A 19,714-nucleotide genomic window follows, 5' to 3' on the forward strand; every position below is an offset into this window, starting at 1 on the left:
CATTTTAAAATATGTCATTAATAATTTTGGTTTTAATTAATTAATTATTTTATTCTTTGGTCCTTTAATTTATTGATTTATTTTGAACAGGTCTGATATCTTTGTTGGATTACAAAAACCATCCAAATTGAAGACCATGTCAACCTAATTTTGGCAACACATGGCTGTCCACATAAACCAATTTTTGATTTCATCACACAAGATCCTTGTAATGTTGAAGAAATTAGAGATTTGCCCGAAGATTTACATTTGACCGAGTCTCAGTCCTGAGTTGTTATGGCATTTAAATTACTTAAAAATCAAGCAAAATTCAACTCAAAATCCATTAATCATGGCCGGCCACTCATTGAAGAAGCTTGAAGAGACTAAACCTCTTTACTTTTAGCAAACTACTACCCTCTCTTCACTTATAAATAAGACTTCATTTCGCCATTCCTAATCATCCATCATCCTTCTCTCTTTTCTCTCAATTCTCTGCATTTTCCATTCCCCATTCCTAGCATCATCTCTTCATAGAGATTTTAGCAATTAAGCCTTTTAAAGAGCCCTTGGTCGGCCACATTGGAGAGCCATTAGCAAAGCAAAGCGAAGGAGCAAAGGAGCCTCGTCGGTCAGAGTCTTAGTGACAGCCACTTTGATTTGGGTTTAATCTTTCTTTTCTTTGATTTAATCTGAAAATGTTTGCTATGTGTTCTTTGTTCTTGTTACAACAATGTTAGCTTAATTTTATTTAAGTTAGGATGATTGCTTTGATTAAATAATATTTTTTTGATTCATGCTTATAATGTTTGTGCCTCAATCGATCATGTTTTCAATTAAAATCAAGTATGTATTTCTTTCATACGTGATTGAAATACACCTGAATTAGCTGAGCGATCCTAACCAGACTACGGGTAGTGGACACATAATTGAAATGTGCATGCTCAATTTAGATCCTAACCTGATTAAATTGTAGGTTGCATAACAACTCTAACCAAGCTCTGTTATCTACATAGTTGTTAGACTTGTGTGATTAAACTTTTTGAAACCTAACACGCCCCTGTTACCTTGCACGAATGCTAAGAAACCCTTAGTAAATAAGGATCAGTAAAATGCATATTTACTAAGTAAAGGATTCTGAAAGGACCTAATGTGGTTTCCAAACTCATGAAAGATCGAGTTGCCATGGAATGTTTTTCTGAGTATTATTAATCATGTTGATAATAAATTGAGTTTAATTAAAGTAATTTTCCTAGTTTATTTATATTATAATTGTTGCAAATTGTTTTTAATTTTGCTAAAATCTATTTCATTCATATAGTTTGCATATTTAGGATAATTTGCGGGATCATTGCATTTAGTTTAATATATTTAATCTTAATCATCACTTCTCAATCATTTTGTGTTTTTATTTACCAAGTTGTCAATATAATTTTACAATTAAGTGATTTAACACAAATACAATCCCTGTGGAGATGATAACTCGATACTTACTTATTACTTGATAACGACTGTGTACACTTACACAAACCTACGTGTTACAAGTTTTTGGCACCGTTGCCGGGAATTGTTAACTATTTCCATAGTCATTTTTTTGTGAAATTATTCACTTCCAATTTGGTTTATTTCTAACATTACTAACTTATTCTTTTTAATTTTGTGATTTTCTTTTCAGGCGTCATAGATCGAATTATCAATTTACACCCTGTAGACCCTAAAATTGAGCGAACTTTCAGACAAAGAAGACGTGAACAAAAAACTCAAAGAAAAGTCGAGATGGACCTTGGAAATCAGAATCAAGACCAAGGTAATGAAGCCGATCGTGTACGAAATCCTATCCTTATTGTTGATGATAGGGATCGATGCATCAGACAATATGCTGTGCCATTTTTCAATGAGTTAAATCTAGGAATTAGAAGGCTAGATATTGAGGCAACCTAATTTGAATTGAAACCGGTGATGTTTCAAATGCTCCAAACGGTGGGCCAATTCAATGGTATGCCCACGGAAGATCCACATCTCCACCTTCGATTGTTTATGGAGGTGAGTGATTCATTCAAGATAGCCGGTGTGAATGAAGGCGCATTGAGGTTGAAGTTGTTTTGTACTAGTTGCGAGATCAAGCACGAGCATGACTCAATTCATTGCCACCAAGTTCCATATCTACATAGCAATAATTAGCTGTGAGATTTTTGGTTAAGTATTTCCTACCTAGCAAAAACGCTAAGTTGAGGAATGAAATCACAACTTTCCAACAATTGGATGACGAGTCTTTATATGAGGCTTGGGAGCGATTCAAGGAGTTACTTCGTAAGTGTCCTCATTATGGGATTCCTCATTGTATCCAGTTGGAGACATACAAGATTGATGGTAGATGTTTCTGTGAATGGTGTAATTTTGTCTAAGCCTTATAATGAGGCTTATGAGATCATTGAGAGGATCACGAGTAATGACTATCAATGGCCAACAAATCAAACAGCTTCAAGAAGACGTGTAGCCGGAGTTCATGAAGTTGATGCCCTCACTTTGTTATTAGCTCATGTATTGTCTATTTCCGCCATGTTAAAATAGTTTACCGCTAATAGTGCTAATAATTTTGCATATCAGCCACCAAGTCTGTTTGAAGTAGTTTCCTGTGTGTACTGTGGGAAGGTCATTCTTTTGAGAATTATCTATCAAATCCCGAGTCAGTGTACTATATGGGGAACCAACATCAAATTAGGATGTACTATATGGGGAACCAACATCAAATTAGGAGTGGACAAGGACCCCTGTCCAACTTCTACAATCTTTCATGGCATAATCATCCTAATTTTTCTTGGAGCAACCAAGGAAATGGACCGAACAACAACTTATTACATCATAGACCCAACCAATCTCAAGGTTTTAATCAGCAAGCTTCAAAACCACCTCAAGCTGAGGCATCAAATAGTTTGGAGAACTTGTTGAAAATATACATGACAAAGAATGACGCTTTGATGCAAAGCCAACCAGCAACATTGAACAATTTGGAGAACCAAATGGGTCAATTAGCTACAGAGCTTCGTAATAGATCGCAAGGAACCTTGCCGAGCAATACTAGATCTAAGAAATTTGGGTAAAGAACATATCAAGGCAGTGGCATTGCGAAGTGGTAATTCTGGAACCCAGATTTATTGATGTCGAAGAGAAGCCCATTGAGAAGAATCAACTAGCTGTTGAGATTCCTACACCAAAAGAGTCAGAATCTGCAAAGACTGACAAGGAAAATCCTAACTTAGTGAATTCGGATACTTTAACATCTTCTTTGGATGCATATTTACCTACTCAAACGAGTTATCCAATTCAACAAAAAGTTCCATCACCTCTATATCCGCAAAGATTGCAATAATAGAAGTAGAAACAAGAGGTGCAATTCAAGAAGTTTTTGGATGTTCTGAAGCAGTTACACATCAATATTCCGTTGGTAGAGGCTTTAGAACAAATGCCAAATTAAGTGAAGTTTATGAAGGATATACTGTCTAAGAAAAAATGAGTGAGTGAGTATGAGACTATTGCCTTGACAAAAAAGTGCAGTGCGTTCTTATAGAACAAACTGCCACCGAAATTGAAAGACCCATGAAGCTTTACTATACCCTGGAACATTGGTGAATCTTACTGTGGTAAAGCTTTGTGTGATTTAGGAGCGAGTACCAACTTGATGCCTAAGTCTATTTTCAAAATGCTAGGAATAGGTGAAGTAAGACCTACAATTGTGACGCTTCAGCTAGCGGATCGATCTTTAGCATATCCCACGGAAAAGATCGAGGATGTTTTGGTAAAAGTCAATAAATCTATTTTTCCTGTTGATTTCATTATCTTAGATTTTGAAGCAGATAAGTAAGTGCCGATCATCCTTGGGAGACCTTTCTTAGCCATGGGAAAAACGTTAATTGATGTACAAAAAGGTGAACTCACCATGCAAGTTCAAGATGATCCGGTAACCTTTAACATTCTTAAAGCGATGAAATTTCCCGATCCGACAGAAGAGTGTTCATTTATAGAAGAGATAGAAACCTTGGTTTCTATGGAAAGCAATTTTGAAGAAGATCCATTGGAGAAAGCCTTCGATCTTGACCCTTTGGAGGATGAAGAAGGTGAAGAAAACATGGCTTTGATGGAAGCCAGTCTGAGAAATTTTATTCAATCCACATGGTTTGAACCATTGGAGTTAGAAGTCAGAGAATTTGTGCAACCCAAGTTGTCAATTGAAGAACCACCTAAACCAAAACTAAAGGTACTTCCTTCCAATTTGAAATACTTTTATTTAGGTAACTGTTCCACTTTACCTGTGATTATTTCAGCAGAACTGACGAAAGATCAAGATGAGCAACGAATTACTGTTCTAAAGAAATTTAAGAAAATAATTGGTTAGACCATAGTGGATATTCGAGGTATAACTCCTTCTTTTTGCATGCATAAAATTATTTTAGAAGAAGGTGAAAGAGCTCGAATTGATGGGCAAATGAGGCTCAATCCTATTATGAAAGAAGTTGTGAGAAAAGAAATGATCAAATAGTTAGATGTAGGAATCATCTATCCTATTTCAGATAGTTCGTGGGTAAGTCTGATGTAGTGTGTGCTGAAGAAAGGTGGAATCACAATTTTTGAAAATGACATAACGAGTTGATTCCAACGAGAACTGTTACTGGTTGGAGAATTTATATTGATTACAAGAATTTGAATAAAGCCATTCAGGAGGACCATTTTCCGTTGCCTTTTATAGATTAGATGTTAGATCGAATGGAAGGTAATGAATTCTATTTTTTTAGATGGCTATTCGGGATATAACCAAATAGTTGTAGCTCCAGAGGACCAACATAAAACAACCTTTACTTGTCCATACGGTACGTTTACTTTTAGGCGAATGCCTTTTGGTTTATGTAATGCACCTGCAACATTTCAACGATGCATGATGGCAATATTCACTGATATGGTTGAAAATTTTCTTGAGGTTTTCATGGATTATTTTTCTATTTTTGGTAAAACTTATGATATTTGTTTGAGTAATTTGGCTAAGGTACTGAAGAGATGCGAAGAGATGAATCTTGTCTTTAATTGGGAAAAATGTCATTCTATGGTTAAGGAAGGGATTGTCTTAGGGCATAAAATCTCAAAGAAATGAACTGAAGTCGATAAAGCAAAGGTGGATGTAATTGAAAGATTACCAGCCCCAATTAATGTGAAAGGAGTTAGAAGTTTCTTAGGCCATGTTGGTTTTGACTGAAGGTTTATCAAAGATTTCTCGAAAATTTCTAAGCGTTGTGTTTGTTGTTAGAGAAAGACACAATGTTTGATTTCAACAAAGCATGTTCGGAAGCTTTTGAGTATTTAAAAAAAAGGTTAATCTCAGCCACAATAATCGTTACACCTGATCGGAGCTCACTTTTTGAGTTGATGTGCAATGCAAGTGATTATGCTGTTGGACTGTGATGGGTCAAAAAAGAAACAAAGTATTTCACCCTATTTACTATGCAAATAGAACTTTGACAGGAGCCCAACTCAATTATACGGTAATTGAAAAGGAACTCTTAGCTATAGTTTTTGCTTTTGACAAATTTCGCTCATATATTATAGGTACCAAAGTTATAGTATTTACTGACCATGCAGCCATTAAATACTTGCTCACAAAGAAAGATGCAAAACTGAGGCTAATTCGTTGGACACTTTTACTCCAAGAATTTGACTTGAGATCCAAGACAAAAAAGGTGTCGAAAATCAAATAGCTGATCATCTGTCGAGGTTGGAGCAAGATGAGGTAACTCGATCATGTGTGCCTGTCAACGAGAATTTCCTAGATGAACACTTATTTAAGGTATGTCGAATTCATGAAACATCTTAGTTTGCTAATTTTTCCAATTATCTTGCATGTGGAATAATTTCTATAGAAATGACATACCAACAAAAGAAAAAATTCCTTCATGATAGTCGATATTATTTTTGGGAGGATCCGTTTTTGTTTAAACAGTGTGTATATAATATAATCTAAAAGTGTGTAGCTGAAAGTGAGATTGCTGAGATCTTGTATCATTTCCATTCATCTCCAAGTGGGGGACACTTTGGTGGTTCACGTACTGCAACAAAGATTTTGCAAGTAGGTTTCTTTTGGCCTACACTATTTAAAGATGCTTACGCTTATATGAAGAATTGTGATAAATGCCAAAGGACCGAAAATATATCAAGGAGGAATGAGATGCCCTTGACAAACATTTTGGAGATTGAATTATTCGACATATGGGGCATTGAATTCTTAGGCTCATTCCCTTCTTCGTATGGGAACAAATACATCTTAGTTGTTGTGGACTATATGCAAGAGGGTTGAAGTTGAAGCATGCCCTACAAATGATGCTAAGGTAGTCATACGATTCCTACATAAGCATGTGTTTACATGATTTGGGACACCAAGAGCTATTATTAGTGATGAAGGTTCTCACTTTGTGAACAAATGGCTTAAGTGGTTGCTTGACAAATATGATGTGAAACATAAGATTGCTACTGCCTATCACCCCTAGTCTAAGGGGCAAGTTGAAAGAGTGAACCATGAAATCAAAGGTATCCTTGAAAGGGTAGTATGCCCTAGCAAAAAAGATTGGTCTCGAAGGCTCGATGATGCATTATGTGTAACATCCTGAAATAGGGCCTAGTCAGAATAGTGGTTTTGGGACCACAAATCTGATATTAAAATATTTACTTTATGATTATTATAAGGCCTAGAATATGAGTATACGCATGTGTTAAAGTTTCATGAAGAAATTCTTTGAGAAATGTGTTCAATCGGAAAATAGGGACTAAATTGAATAAATTGAAAAAATTGAATTCTAGAAGCAATTTGTATGAAATTGCTTTGGGTTATGAATTAGAAGGTCTTGGAGAGTAATTTTCCCAAATTCTAAGTTTTTGGACAAAAATGGGCTTGGATGGATGGAATTTTAAGGAAAGGGCTTAAGGGCATTTCAGTCATTCAATATTTTAATGAAATAAAATGGGAAAAATGAACCAAAATCAGCCCATTCTCTTCCTTGTCCAGCCAAAACTTTAAGGGTTTCCATAGTAGGGTTTTCAAGCTTTCCAAGCTCAATAGTAAGTGCTCCCAAGCCCCGTTTTTCATGCTTTTTGTATTTTTGAAATCCCGGTAGCTTGCTCTTTCCATTTCTACCCATATTTCATGCTAGGGTTCATGTTTAAAAATTTACCCATGCATGAGTTGCTTGTATTTTGATATATTACGGAGGAATATGAAAGATGAATGTGTATTAAACATCTTTTCCTAGTTGATTTTCATAAAAAACCCTTATAGGGACTATTTTGTAAAAGATGTAAATGTGTGGTAGAAATGAGAAAATAATGGAAAATGTGGGCTACCATAAGAAGGAAAAGTGTTTGGCTAGGCTTGGATAAGATAGAAAGTGCATGTGTTTCATTATAAATCGTAAAAATGTGAAAGGTTAGGGGCAAAACGGTCATTTGGACCGGGGGTATATATTAAACTTGAATTGTATAATGTAGTTTATTAATGAGTTAAATTTTGTTGTTATAGACCCCAAGGAACAAATTTTGGAGGTCGATCGAGGTAAACGCAAGGTTTCGGAATAACCGAAACACAACTCCGAAAAGAATACCAGGTAAGTTCGGATAACTTAAAGTAAACCCTTAATATGCATAATTGAATGATTTATGAATGCATGATGATTGCATTTATTATTAGCATAAAATATCATAGAAATGCATATTAGATGGTAACATGTGAAAAATGTCTCAGATGAGGTTGACAAAGGGAATTCAATGGATAAACCCTCATTGATATGTGTAAAGAGATCCTACATGTGTTGCAGTAAGGATTTAGCCCAGACAGGTAATCCGTGATCTCAAGTATGAAAAGGATCTAACCCAGATGGTGTTCCTTGAATGATCAAGCCTCCCGAAGAATATGTGTGCATTATGGATTTAGCCAGACGGGTAATCCGATTAGGGTCTGAATTTAGCCTGGACTGGTAATTCAGATCCGAGCTCATTAAGGGTGTTTGTCATTATAAGGGATTTAGCCTGGACTGGTAATCCCGACATCACCTTATAAGTTCATGATATGGGGGATTTAGCCTGGACTGGTAATCCTGCCATGAGATGTGTGGTTCGCGGGAGTGCATATATGTGAAATGATCATTCGTAAGAATTGACGGATAATGGGTATTCCATCGAGATTTTCTAGAAACTCAACGGGATTAATATGATGAATGTTAATAAGATGATGAATGATGAGCTCATCTACATAAATTACATGATGCTTTGTTATGTAACTAACCGATTGATTGAGTGCATGCGATAGGGAATCGTTTCATAATTGATGATCCCCTCTCTTTTTCCCTGTCTCATAAATCTCGAGGACTCGAAAGGAGTGGAAGATGATTGGAGAGTCAGCACACTATCAACTAGACAAGCTTTGGTATAAAGACTTTGTTTGTTTTGTTCAATAGCATGTATAGTGTTTTTGAGTATTTTGTTATATGTGTCATTTGATTTGCCAAATGAAGGCATGTAAAAATATATTTATTTCTTTGTATATGGTCACGTAAATTGGCTTAATTGAAGTAGACTATGACCTACGAATTTATGCATGGTTTTATTTACAAGTGATGGGTCGTTACCAATTGGCAATGGTTTTATTTACAGTATCGTCCACGGACAGCCAGCACGGGTGTGTGCCATGGCTGTGTTGATAAGTCAGCGTTGCCCACGGCTGAAGGGAATGGGCTTGCCCTAAGTCACACGGGCGTGTGAGTCCACACGGCCCACCTTCACGGGCGTGTGATACTTTATGATAAGGAAAAATTTCCTAAGGAGCCCAAGGTTTATCGAACGTACCCGAATTTGTCCCGCACTGCCCCTAGGTATGTTATAGGCCTCGAAGGCCTATATAAGGGACGAGTTGTTCATGGATGAAAAACTTTAAATTTGAGTAAAAATTGGTGAGCCAATTTAGTACGTTTCAAAATGTAAAGTCCTGATAATGCCTCGAACCTTATCCCGGCGTCGGGTACAGGTGAAGGGTGTTACATTTATTGGTATTAGAGCTACGGTTTAGTCAATTCTAGGACTACCATAGAGGATGTTAAAGTTCGCTATCCATGCCATTATTCGAATGTTGATAGTGTGATGTCTTTTACTTGTTTAAACTGTTTTGAATATAGTGAATGTCTTCCAATCAAGCACAAGATGAGTTCGAGGGAGCCGAGAGCCATGCTCCAGCTTCTGTACAGTGAGCTGTATCTAGTAGTAGTAGAAGGCTGATGTCAGAAGGCCGGGAAGAGGCCCGAGCTACCTTCTTTGATATGATGGATGAATGGTTTGGGGATTATCTGAGAAATCGCCCCAATATACCAATACCTCCCCCACCCCCTAACTAACCTGATAAGGATGTGCCACGAGGTATGGCACTGGTGAGAGTCGATAAAGCCTCTGTAGATAAGCTTAGAAAATATGGGGCTGAGGAATTTAGAGCTAAAGTTGATGATGACGTTGAAAGAGCCGAGTTCTGGCTCAAAAATACTGTACGGATGCTAAATGATTTGTCATGCACACCCGAGGAATGTTTGAAGTGTGCTGTGTCCCTTTTGAAAGACACTGCATACAATTGGTGGAAGACCGTATCCTCAGTAGTGCCAAAAGAAAATATTACTTGGGATTTCTTCCAAGCAGAGTTTAGGAAGAAATATATTAGCTAACGATTTTTGGACTCGAAGCGAAAGGAGTTCCTGGAACTCAAACAAGAGAACAAGACTGTAGCAGAATACGAGAGAGAGTTCGTACGACTAAGTCAGTATGCAACTGAATGGGTCCAAAGTAAATCAGAAATGTGTAAACGCTTTGAGGAAGGTCTGAATGAGGATATCAAGTTGTTGATTGGGATCTTGGAAATACGGGAGTTTGCTGCATTGGCCGATCGAGCCAAGAAGGCTGAGCAACTTAATAATGAAAGAAAACAAGCTAAGAGAGAGGTTCGAGTTGCGAGCAAGAGGTCTAGCAGTAAAACACTCTCGTTCACTACCAAGAAAGCCAGGAGCCTGCATGAACGCTCCACATCATCAGTGGGATATTCGGGTAGATCGAGAAGCTCTAAATAATGAGGTCAAAAGTCTTCCTCCCCGATGGTGACTAGTGTGGGGAGTGTAGATGATTAAAAACCAAAGTGTAAGAGCTGTAACAAATTCCACTTCGGAGAGTGCAGAATGAGAAGCGACGCGTGTTTTAGATGTGGTTCTCTTGATCACTTTCTCCGAGACTGCCCGAAATGAGCTGAAAAAGAAGTGGAAATAGCTTCGAAGTCGAGTGCTCCCAGTCTACGAGGTAGACCTCCGAGATACCCTGGGAGTAGTCATGACTAAAGACGCTGCAAAATCAGAGGTTCGAGCTCCGGCAAGAACGTATGCTATACGTGCTCGAGAGGAAGTCGCTGCTCCTGATGTTATTACGGGTACTTTTTCTCTTTTTAATATAAGTGTTGTTGCTTTAATTGACCCGGGGTCGACGCATTCATATATCTGTATGAGATTGGCGTCTAGTATGAACATACCTGTTGAACATATGGAAGATATTATTAGAGTGTCGAGCCCACTAGGCAGATCAGTTCTAGTTGATAAAGTCTGTAAGAATTGTCCTTTGACGATTCAAGGTCGTTGTTTCCCTGCTAACCTTATGTTGTTACCATTTGATGAATTTGATGTAATACTTGGTATGGATTGATTAGCCCTTCATGATGTAACAGTGAATTGTGGTAGTAAGTATATTAAGTTAAAATGCCCGGATGGTAAGATTCTACGGGTCGAATCAAGAGAATTGTGTTCGTCACTGGTTGTAATCACGGCAATGGTTGCCCAGAGATATATGAGGAAAGGATATGAAGCCTACCTTGCATTTGTACTGAACACTAAAGAAACAAAGTTGAAAACTGAGTCCGTACCGATAGTATGTGAGTACCTAGATGTGTTTCCAGAGGAATTACCCGGATTATCTCCTAAAAGGGAGATAGAGTTTAGTATTGAATTGGTGCCAGGGATGACTCCCATTTCTATTGCCCCGTTCAGAATGGCACCTACCGAGCTGAAGGAGTTAAAAGCACAGTTGCAAGAGCTGATGGATAAAAGATTCACTAGGCCAGGTTTTTCACCTTGGGGTGCCCCCGTGTTGTTCATAAAGAAGAAAGATGGTTCGATGAGGTTATGTATCAATTATTGACAACTGAACAAGGTGACTATCAAGAATAAGTATCCTTTGCCAAGGATCAATAAACCAGTTGAGAGGAGCCACCGTATTCTCCAAGATAGACTTAAGGTCTGGCTATTATCAGCTGCGAGTTAAAGACTCGGATGTACCCAAGACAGCTTTTAGAACGAGGTGTGGCCATTATGAATTTCTTGTCATGCCGTTTGGGCTGACAAATGCACCGGCTGTGTTTATGGATCTAATGAATAGGATCTTTCGACCATATTTGGATAAGTTTGTCATTGTATTTATTAATGACATTTTGATCTACTTTAAAGATGAGACAAAGCATGCGAAGCACCTTAGAGTTGTGTTGCAGACCTTGTGGGAGAAGCAACTGTATGCTAAGTTTAGCAAGAGTGAGTTTTGGCTCCAGGAAGTTGGATTTTTGGGTCATATAGTTTCGTGTGAAGGCATCGGAGTTGATCCAAGAAAGATTTCTACAATTGTTGAATGAAAATCGCCTAAGAATGTAACCGAGGTTAGCAGCTTTTTGGGCTTAGCCGGTTACTATCGAAGATTTGTAAAAGGATTTTTCCATGATAGTGACTCCGATGACGAGGCTGCTACAGAAAGAAGTTAAGTTTGAATGGACAGAGAAGTGTCAGCAAAGTTTTGAGAAGTTAAAGACATTGCTGACCGAAGCTCCTGTTTTAGTGCTACCTGAATCGGGAAAAGAGCTTGTGGTCTACAGTGATGCATTCTTAAATGGATTGGGTTGTGTACTTATGCAAGATAGCAAGGTGATAGCTTATGCTTTACGGCAATTGAAGCATCGCGAGAAGAATTTTCCAACCCATGACCTAGAGCTTGCCGCTATTGTTTTTGCCTTGAAAATTTAGAGGCATCATATGTATGGAGAGACTTGCCGTATATTCATGGACCACAAGAGTTTGAAATACTTGATGACTCAGAAAGAATTAAATTTGAGACATCGGAGATGGTTAGAATTAATTAATGGTTATGATCTGATTATCGGCTATCACCCGGGAAAGGCGAATGTGGTCGCTGATGCATTGAGTAGAAAATCCCTGTATGCTTTGAGAGCCATGGATACTCGTTTGACATTGCTTGATGATGGTTCAGTTCTGGCCAAGCTGGAGGCTAGGCCAACATTTCTGCAGGAAATTCATAATGCTCAGCTTAATGATGATGACTTGCAAACAAAAAGAGCTCAATGTGAGTCTGGTGTTGAGTCAGATTTTTGAATTAGTCCTGATGGATGTTTAATGTTTAGAGATAGGGTTTGTGTACCCAAAGACAATAAACTTATTCGGAAGATTTTGAAAGAAGCACATAACAATCGTTTGTCTGTTAACCCGGGAAGTACCAAGATGTACAACGATTTAAAGAAGATGTACTGGTGGAACGACATGAAAAAAGATGTTTCTGAATTTGTATCGAAATGCTTGGTATGTCAGCAAGTTAAAGCTAAACATCAAGTGCCTCCAGGTTTGTTACAGCCTGTAATGGTCCCCGAATGGAAGTGGGACAAAGTTACCATGGACTTCGTGACGGGATTACCTTTAACTCTGAAAATGAAAGATGCCATATGGGTTATAGTGGACAAATTGACAAAGTCGGCTCATTTCATCCTGGTAAGGACGAATTATTCTCTTGATAGATTGGTCGATTTGTACATTTCTGAGATAGTAAAATTGCACGGAGTACCACTGTCGATTATTTTGGACAAAGACCCGAGGTTTAGTTCGAGATTTTGGAAGAAGTTACAAGAAGCCTTGGGTACAAAGTTGAGCTTTAGCACAACTTTTCACCCTTAGACCGATGGCCAGTCTGAGCGGATGATTCAGATTCTCGAGGACATGTTGCGTTGTTGCATCCTCGAATTTTACGGTAGCTGGGAAAATACCTGCCATTGGTAGAATTTGCCTACAACAATGGTTTCCAAACAAGTTTGATGAAGGCGCCTTATGAGGCCTTGTATGGCAGGAAGTGCCGAACTCCATTGTACTGGACAGAACTCAAGGAAAATCGGATTCATGGAGTTGGTCTAATTAAAGAAACTGAAGAAAATGTTAAAGTGATATGGGATTGTTTAAAAGCGGCATCAGATAGGCAAAAGTCTTATGCTGATCTGAAAAGAAAGGAAATTGACTTTCAAGTTGGAGATAGAGTATTCTTGAAAGTATCTCCATGGAAAAAGGTATTGAGATTTGGTTGGAAAGGTAAACTAAGTCCACGATTTATCGGGCCGTATGAGATCACCGAAAGAGTTGGACCGTTAGCCTATCGTTTGGCATTGCCACCCGAACTGGAAAAGATTCATGACGTGTTTCATGTATCCATGTTAAGGAGATATCGATCAGACCCCTCTCATGTAATTTCACCGACTGAGATTTAAATTCGACCAGACATGACTTATGGAGAGGAATCGGTTAAGATATTGGCTCGTGAAGTTCAACAGTTGAGAAATAAAGATGTGGCTCTAGTAAAAGTTTTATAGCATCGACATGGTGTAGAAGAGGTTACATGGACCCGGAAGAAACCATGAGAAGTTATTATCCGAATCTGTTTTCTAATAAGACTTTCGAGGACGAAAGCCCCTAAGGGGGGAGAAATGTAACATCCAGAAATAAGGCCTAGTCGGAATGGTGGTTTTGGGACCACAAATCCAATGTCAAAATATTTACTTTATGATTATTATGAGGCCTAGAATATGAGTATATGCATATGTTAAAGTTTCATGAAGAAATTCTTTGAGTAAGGTGTTTAGTTGGAAATTAGGGACTAAATTGAATAAATTGCAAAACTTGAATTCTAGAAGCAATTTGTATGAAATTGCTTTAGGTTATGAATTAGAAGGTCTTGGAGAGGAATTTTCCCAAATTCTAAGTTTTTGGACAAAAATGGGCTTGTATGGATAGAATTTTAAGGAAAGAGCTTAAGGGCATTTTGGTCATTTGGTATTTTAATGAAATAAAATGGGAAAAATGAACCAAAATCAGCCCATTCTCTTCCTTGTCCAGCCAAAACTTTAAGGGTTTCCATATCTAGGGTTTTCAAGCTTTCCAAACTCAATAGTAAGTGCTCTCAAGCCCCGTTTTTCATACTCCTTGTATTTTTGAAATCCCTGTAGCTTGCTCTCTCCATTTCTACCCATATTTCATGCTAGGGTTCATGTTTAAAAATTTACCCATGCATGAGTTGCTTGTATTTTGATGGATTATGGAGGAATATGAAAGATGAATGTGTATTAAACATTTTTTCCTAGATTTTCATGGAAAACCCTTATAGAGACTATTTTGTAAAAGATGTAAATGTGTGGTAGAAATGAGAAAATAATGGAAAATGTGGGTTGCCATAAGAAGGAAAAGTGTTCGTCTAGGCTTGATAAGATAGAAAGTGCATGTGTTTCATTATACGAGCCTAGGGACTAAACCGTAAAAATGTGAAAGGTTAAGGGCAAAACGTCATTTGGACCGAGGGTAGATATTAAAATTGAAATGTATAATGCAGTGTCTTAATAAGTTAAATTTTGTTGTTATAGACCTCGAGGAACAAATTTCAGAGGTTGATCGAGGTAAACGCAAGGTTTCGGAATAACCGAAACACAACTCCGAAAAGAATACCAGGTAAGTTCGGATAACTTAAAGTAAACCCCCAATATGCATAATTGAATGATTTATGAATGCATGATGATTGCATTTATTATTAGCATGAAATATCATAGAAATGCATATTTGATGGTAGCATGTGAAAAATGTCTCGGATGAGGTTGACAAAGGGAATTCGATGGATAAACCCTCATTGATATGTGTAAAGAGATCCTGCATGTGTTGCAGTAACGATTTAGCCCGGATGGGTAATCTGTGATCTCAAGTATGAAAGGATCTAACCCGGACGGGTGTTCCTTGAATGATCAAGCCTCCCAAAGAATATGTGTGCATTATGGATTTAGCTGGACGGGTAATCCGATTAGGGTGTGAATTTAGCCTGGACTGATAATTCAGATCCGATCTTATTAAGGGTGTTTGTCGTTATAAGGGATTTAGCCTGGTTTAGTAATCCCAACATCACCTTATAAGTTCATGATATGGGGGATTTAGCCTGGACTGGTAATCCTGCCATGAGATGTGAGGTTCGCGGGAGTGCATATATGTGAAATGATCATTCGTAAGAATTGACAGATAATGGGTATTCCATCGAGATTTCCTAGAAACTCAACGGGATTAATATGATGTATGTTAATAAGATGATGAATGATGAGCTTATCTACATAAATTACATGATGCTTTGTTATGTAACCAACTCATTTATTGAGTGCATGCGATAGGGAATCGTTCCATAATTGATGATTTCATGATTTAAATATGGATGTATGCTAATTACTCGGTAAGTTTACTTCCCGGTTATTCAAGCTTACTAAGCATGTAAATGCTTACCTCTCTCTTTTTCCCTGTCTCATAGAGCTCAAGGACTCGAAAGGATTGGAAGGCGATTGGAGAGTCAACACACTATCAACTATACAAGTTTTGGTATAAAGATTTTGTTTGTTTTGTTCAATGGCATGTATAGTATTTTTGAGTGTTTTGTTATATGTGTCATTTGATTTTCCAAATGAAGGCATTTAAAAATATGTTTATTTCTTTGTATATGGTCACGAAAATTGACTTAATTGAAGTAGGCTATGACCTACAAATTTATGCATGGTTTTATTTACAAGTGATGGGTCGTTACCAATTGGCAATGAGTCACATGAACGAGCCAATTTCAGATGAATTAAAGTGACATGGGAACCCATAAACACTAGGTGGGAAATGACCTATCATGTATGAAACCAATGATATGAGGTTTCCATACATCTAGTTTAATCAAGATTATTTACAAGTGTATAATTGTGTTTTACTTTGAATTTGGTAACCACTAAGCACAAGTAGTCGAAAGGGGTGACTAAAGGCTTGGAAAATAACCTATTAGAGTCCACATGGTTAGACACACGGTTCCCTCTCATAGGCATGTGTTATGGTTGTATGTCCCCTGTACTTAAAATTTTAGCTCAAAGTTGTACATGGGTAGGCCACACGGGCGTGCGCCATGGCTATGTTAAAAAAATAGTTTTGTCCACAGGCAGGCTGCACGGGTGTGTGCCATGGCTGTGTTGCTAAGTCAGTGTTAATGCCTCGAACCCTATCCCAGCGTCGGGTATAGGTGAGGGGTGTTACATTATGGGCCTATCGAAAAGCATTTAAGACACCGTTAGGAATGACTCCTTATCAGTTAGTATTTGGAAAGACATGTCATTTGCCATTAGAGTTGGAGAATATAGTTCACTGTGCTTTGAAGCAGTTGAACTTTGATCTTAAGCAAGTTGGTGAGAGAAGGATGGCACAACTTGATGAGTTGGAAGAGCTGAGGTTCTTTTCCTATGAGAATGCCAAAATGTGTAAAGAAAGATCAAAGAGATGACATGATAGTCATATACAACCTCACGAGTTTGAAGAAGGTCAGAAGGTTTTGTTATTTAATTCAAGGTTGAAGTTATTTCCTGGGAAGCTTAAATCCTGATGGAAAGGACCCTATACCATCTACCGAGTTTATCCTTATGGAGTTATTGAACTATACGACAATTACGGGGGTACGTTTAAAGTTAATTGTAATAGCTCAATTTTGGGCTTAGTCGGAACAGTGGTTTCGGGACCACTAGCCCGAGGTCAGAGAATTTTTTTTGGTATTATTTTGTGCTGTGGCATAATTATATGAGAGTATGAAAATTTTGGTAAATTAATTTTATCGATTTCATGCTTAATTGTGAAAAAGGACTAAATCGCATAAAGTAAAAAAGTCCTATTTTGATAGCTAAAGGTGTCAAATTGTCAAGGAACCTTAATTGGGAGTCTTTAAAGGGCAAATAGACCCTTTTTAAGAGAGTGGCCGGCTATAGAGGGACAAAAGAGGTCAAAATTCAAATATTAGGTGTGTTTGGTGACTTAAATGAATAAATAAAAATAAAGGAAAGAGAAAAAAAGAAGATACCATCTTCTTCTCATTTCCTTCTCCACCAAAATACCAGCAAATTGAGTGTTTTGGAAGCTTAAAATTTGCAGCCACTCTCCATCTTTGAAAGTAAGTGATTTAGATAGCCTTACTTGATAATTTTTGTGTTTTTGGAACCCCTAAAACTTAATCTAGCTATTGAGGGGACTATTATGCAAAATGGTTGATAGTCTAGGGATTCGCCATGAAAGGAGTTGTAATATTTGCTGAGTTTTTACGGAAGAAAATGAATCCTAGTTGTTAGATAAACAACTTTGGTGAATTGATGTTCATGAAAAACACCTAAAATGGACTATTTTGTAAAGTAAAAAATAGAGGATAAATGTGTGAAATGTTTGAAATTGTGAGTTGTCATAAGTATGAAATAGGTTCGGCTAGGCTTGGTTAATGTGAAAATTTGATAAAAATCGATTTACGAGCCCAACGGCAAAATTGTAATTTTGTGAAAGTCTAAGGGAAAAATGGTCAATTTTGTCAAATTATGTATTGTTGATGTTTTATTGATATGGTGGCTAAATGAGTGAAATTTTATCATTTTAGACCAAGAAAGATGGAATCCGGACCTAGATCGGGGAAAAACCAAACTAGTAGAGTAATTCAACTAGCCGCCTACTTATGTATACCGATGTAAGTTGTATGTCAATAATGCAACTATATTGTTATAATGTATGATTGAATCAATATTACATAAATTGTTATAATTGTGAATTATGAGAATGCATGTTGAGAAATTAATGTAGTAAGGAATTCCGGTTGAACATTTGGAATAGATTTGGATATTCATACCATGACATTGGGTGGTATGTAAGTTGGTGTAAGACATGTCTAGGACAAGCATCGACATTGAGATGAGAGCTAGTGTAAGACATGTCTAGGACATGCATCGGCCTTGGGATATACAAGATAGTATAAGACCTGTCTGGGACATGGCGTTAGCTTGTTGTGTGTCAGTGTAAGAATTATCCGGGACATGACATCGACACTGATAAATGAGAGCCAGTGTAAGACCTGTCTGGGACATGGCATTGGCCTCGATAAATGAAAGTAGTGTAAGACCTGTCTGGGACACGACATTGACTTTAATATGCTAACCAGTGTAAGACCATGTCTGGGACATGGCATCGGCATTTGATCTCATGTTCGGGGCTATTGAGTATCCGGTAATATTCCAAATAGTTCATCGAAATATTTATGACTTATAATGAAATGAGAAAAGTTATGACCATGTGGTGAGTGGTACAGGTACCTATTTGAAATGTATGAGAAGTGGGTTTAATATATGCATTATGAATTGTATTGGATGGTGATGAGTAAGTTGTGCTTATATCCATTTATGGTACTCATGAACAAGCTAGGAAAGGTTATGAGCATATTGTTCTATGATAATTAGTTATGTTTATTTTCATTCAACTTACTAAGCTTTATGCTTACCCCATTTTCTTTCCATTTTCTTATAGTGCCGCCTAAATAGCTCAAGGACCAACAGACGTCGGAGCCAACGATCACACTATCAGCCGAAGCACTCGGTATAGTTAGATTACTTGTTTTGAGTATATAAGGCTTAGGCTTTAATGTTTTGTGTTATCGAGAATTGGCCCAATGTGTTGGCTTGGGCTAAAACCCTTTATTTTGTATAAAGCCTTGAATGAGGGCTAATATTCATTTTGTTATATATACATAAAAGATGTTATTTTCATGGATGAGTATATTGCATATGAGAAATGTTGTCTATTGTGGCTATTTTAGTTATGTGGATCATATTTGTATTAGTTTTGATTGGTTTGTGTAGGTTATGTGAGTAAGGGTGGCAAAGAGGCTTGATAAATAGCCTTATTTTTTCCCATACGGATAGACACATGGGTGTGTCTAGGCCGTGTGTGACACACGGTATGCCCACGGCCCTGCAATCCGGCCGTGTGTCCCCTGTACGTAAAATTTGCAAGTCAGTATGCATGATAGTAAATACACGGGCAGAGACACGACCGTGTGTCTTAGCCGTGTGAAGGACACGGCCTAGCAGACGGGCGAGTGCCTTGACCGTGTGACCCTTAAGAATTGCTAACGTCAGAAACATAATGTCCAGGTTTTTAGACACGGGCTAAGACACGAACGTGTCATGGCCGTGTGAGGGACATGGGCCATGGACACAGGCATGTGTTAGGCCGTGTGAAAACCCCTATAAGTCCGAATCTAGAATGTAATTCTCACGGGCGTGGAACATGGGCGTGTCCTTAGAGGCTTAGGCCGTGTGTGTCACACGGGTCATCAACTCAGTCGTGTTATAATGAACACACGAGCGTGCTACCCTTCCACACAGGCGTGTGCCATGTTTCAAGGTTCCTTTTTATTAAGTCAGTTTAAGAACCTAAGTTGGTTCCGAATGGTTTCCAATGAGAGTTTGAGGCCTCGTAGGCCCACATTAAAGAGTTTTAAACAAGGTCAGAAA

The 19,714-nt window shown here is 37.8% G+C and overlaps 1 non-coding gene across 1 annotated transcript; it reads right to left on the bottom strand.

Moving 5' to 3' along the window:
- Nucleotides 1–2,204: 2,204 nt before the first annotated feature.
- LOC121228793 (small nucleolar RNA R71) lies at nt 2,205–2,311 on the bottom strand. The gene has a single exon (XR_005926368.1). It is a non-coding gene; the product is annotated as a small nucleolar RNA R71 (small nucleolar RNA).
- Between the last annotated feature and the right edge of the window lie 17,403 nt (nt 2,312–19,714).

The sequence above is a fragment of the Gossypium hirsutum genome, chromosome A04 (genome assembly GCF_007990345.1).
Source record: "Gossypium hirsutum isolate 1008001.06 chromosome A04, Gossypium_hirsutum_v2.1, whole genome shotgun sequence".
NCBI lineage: Eukaryota > Viridiplantae > Streptophyta > Magnoliopsida > Malvales > Malvaceae > Gossypium > Gossypium hirsutum.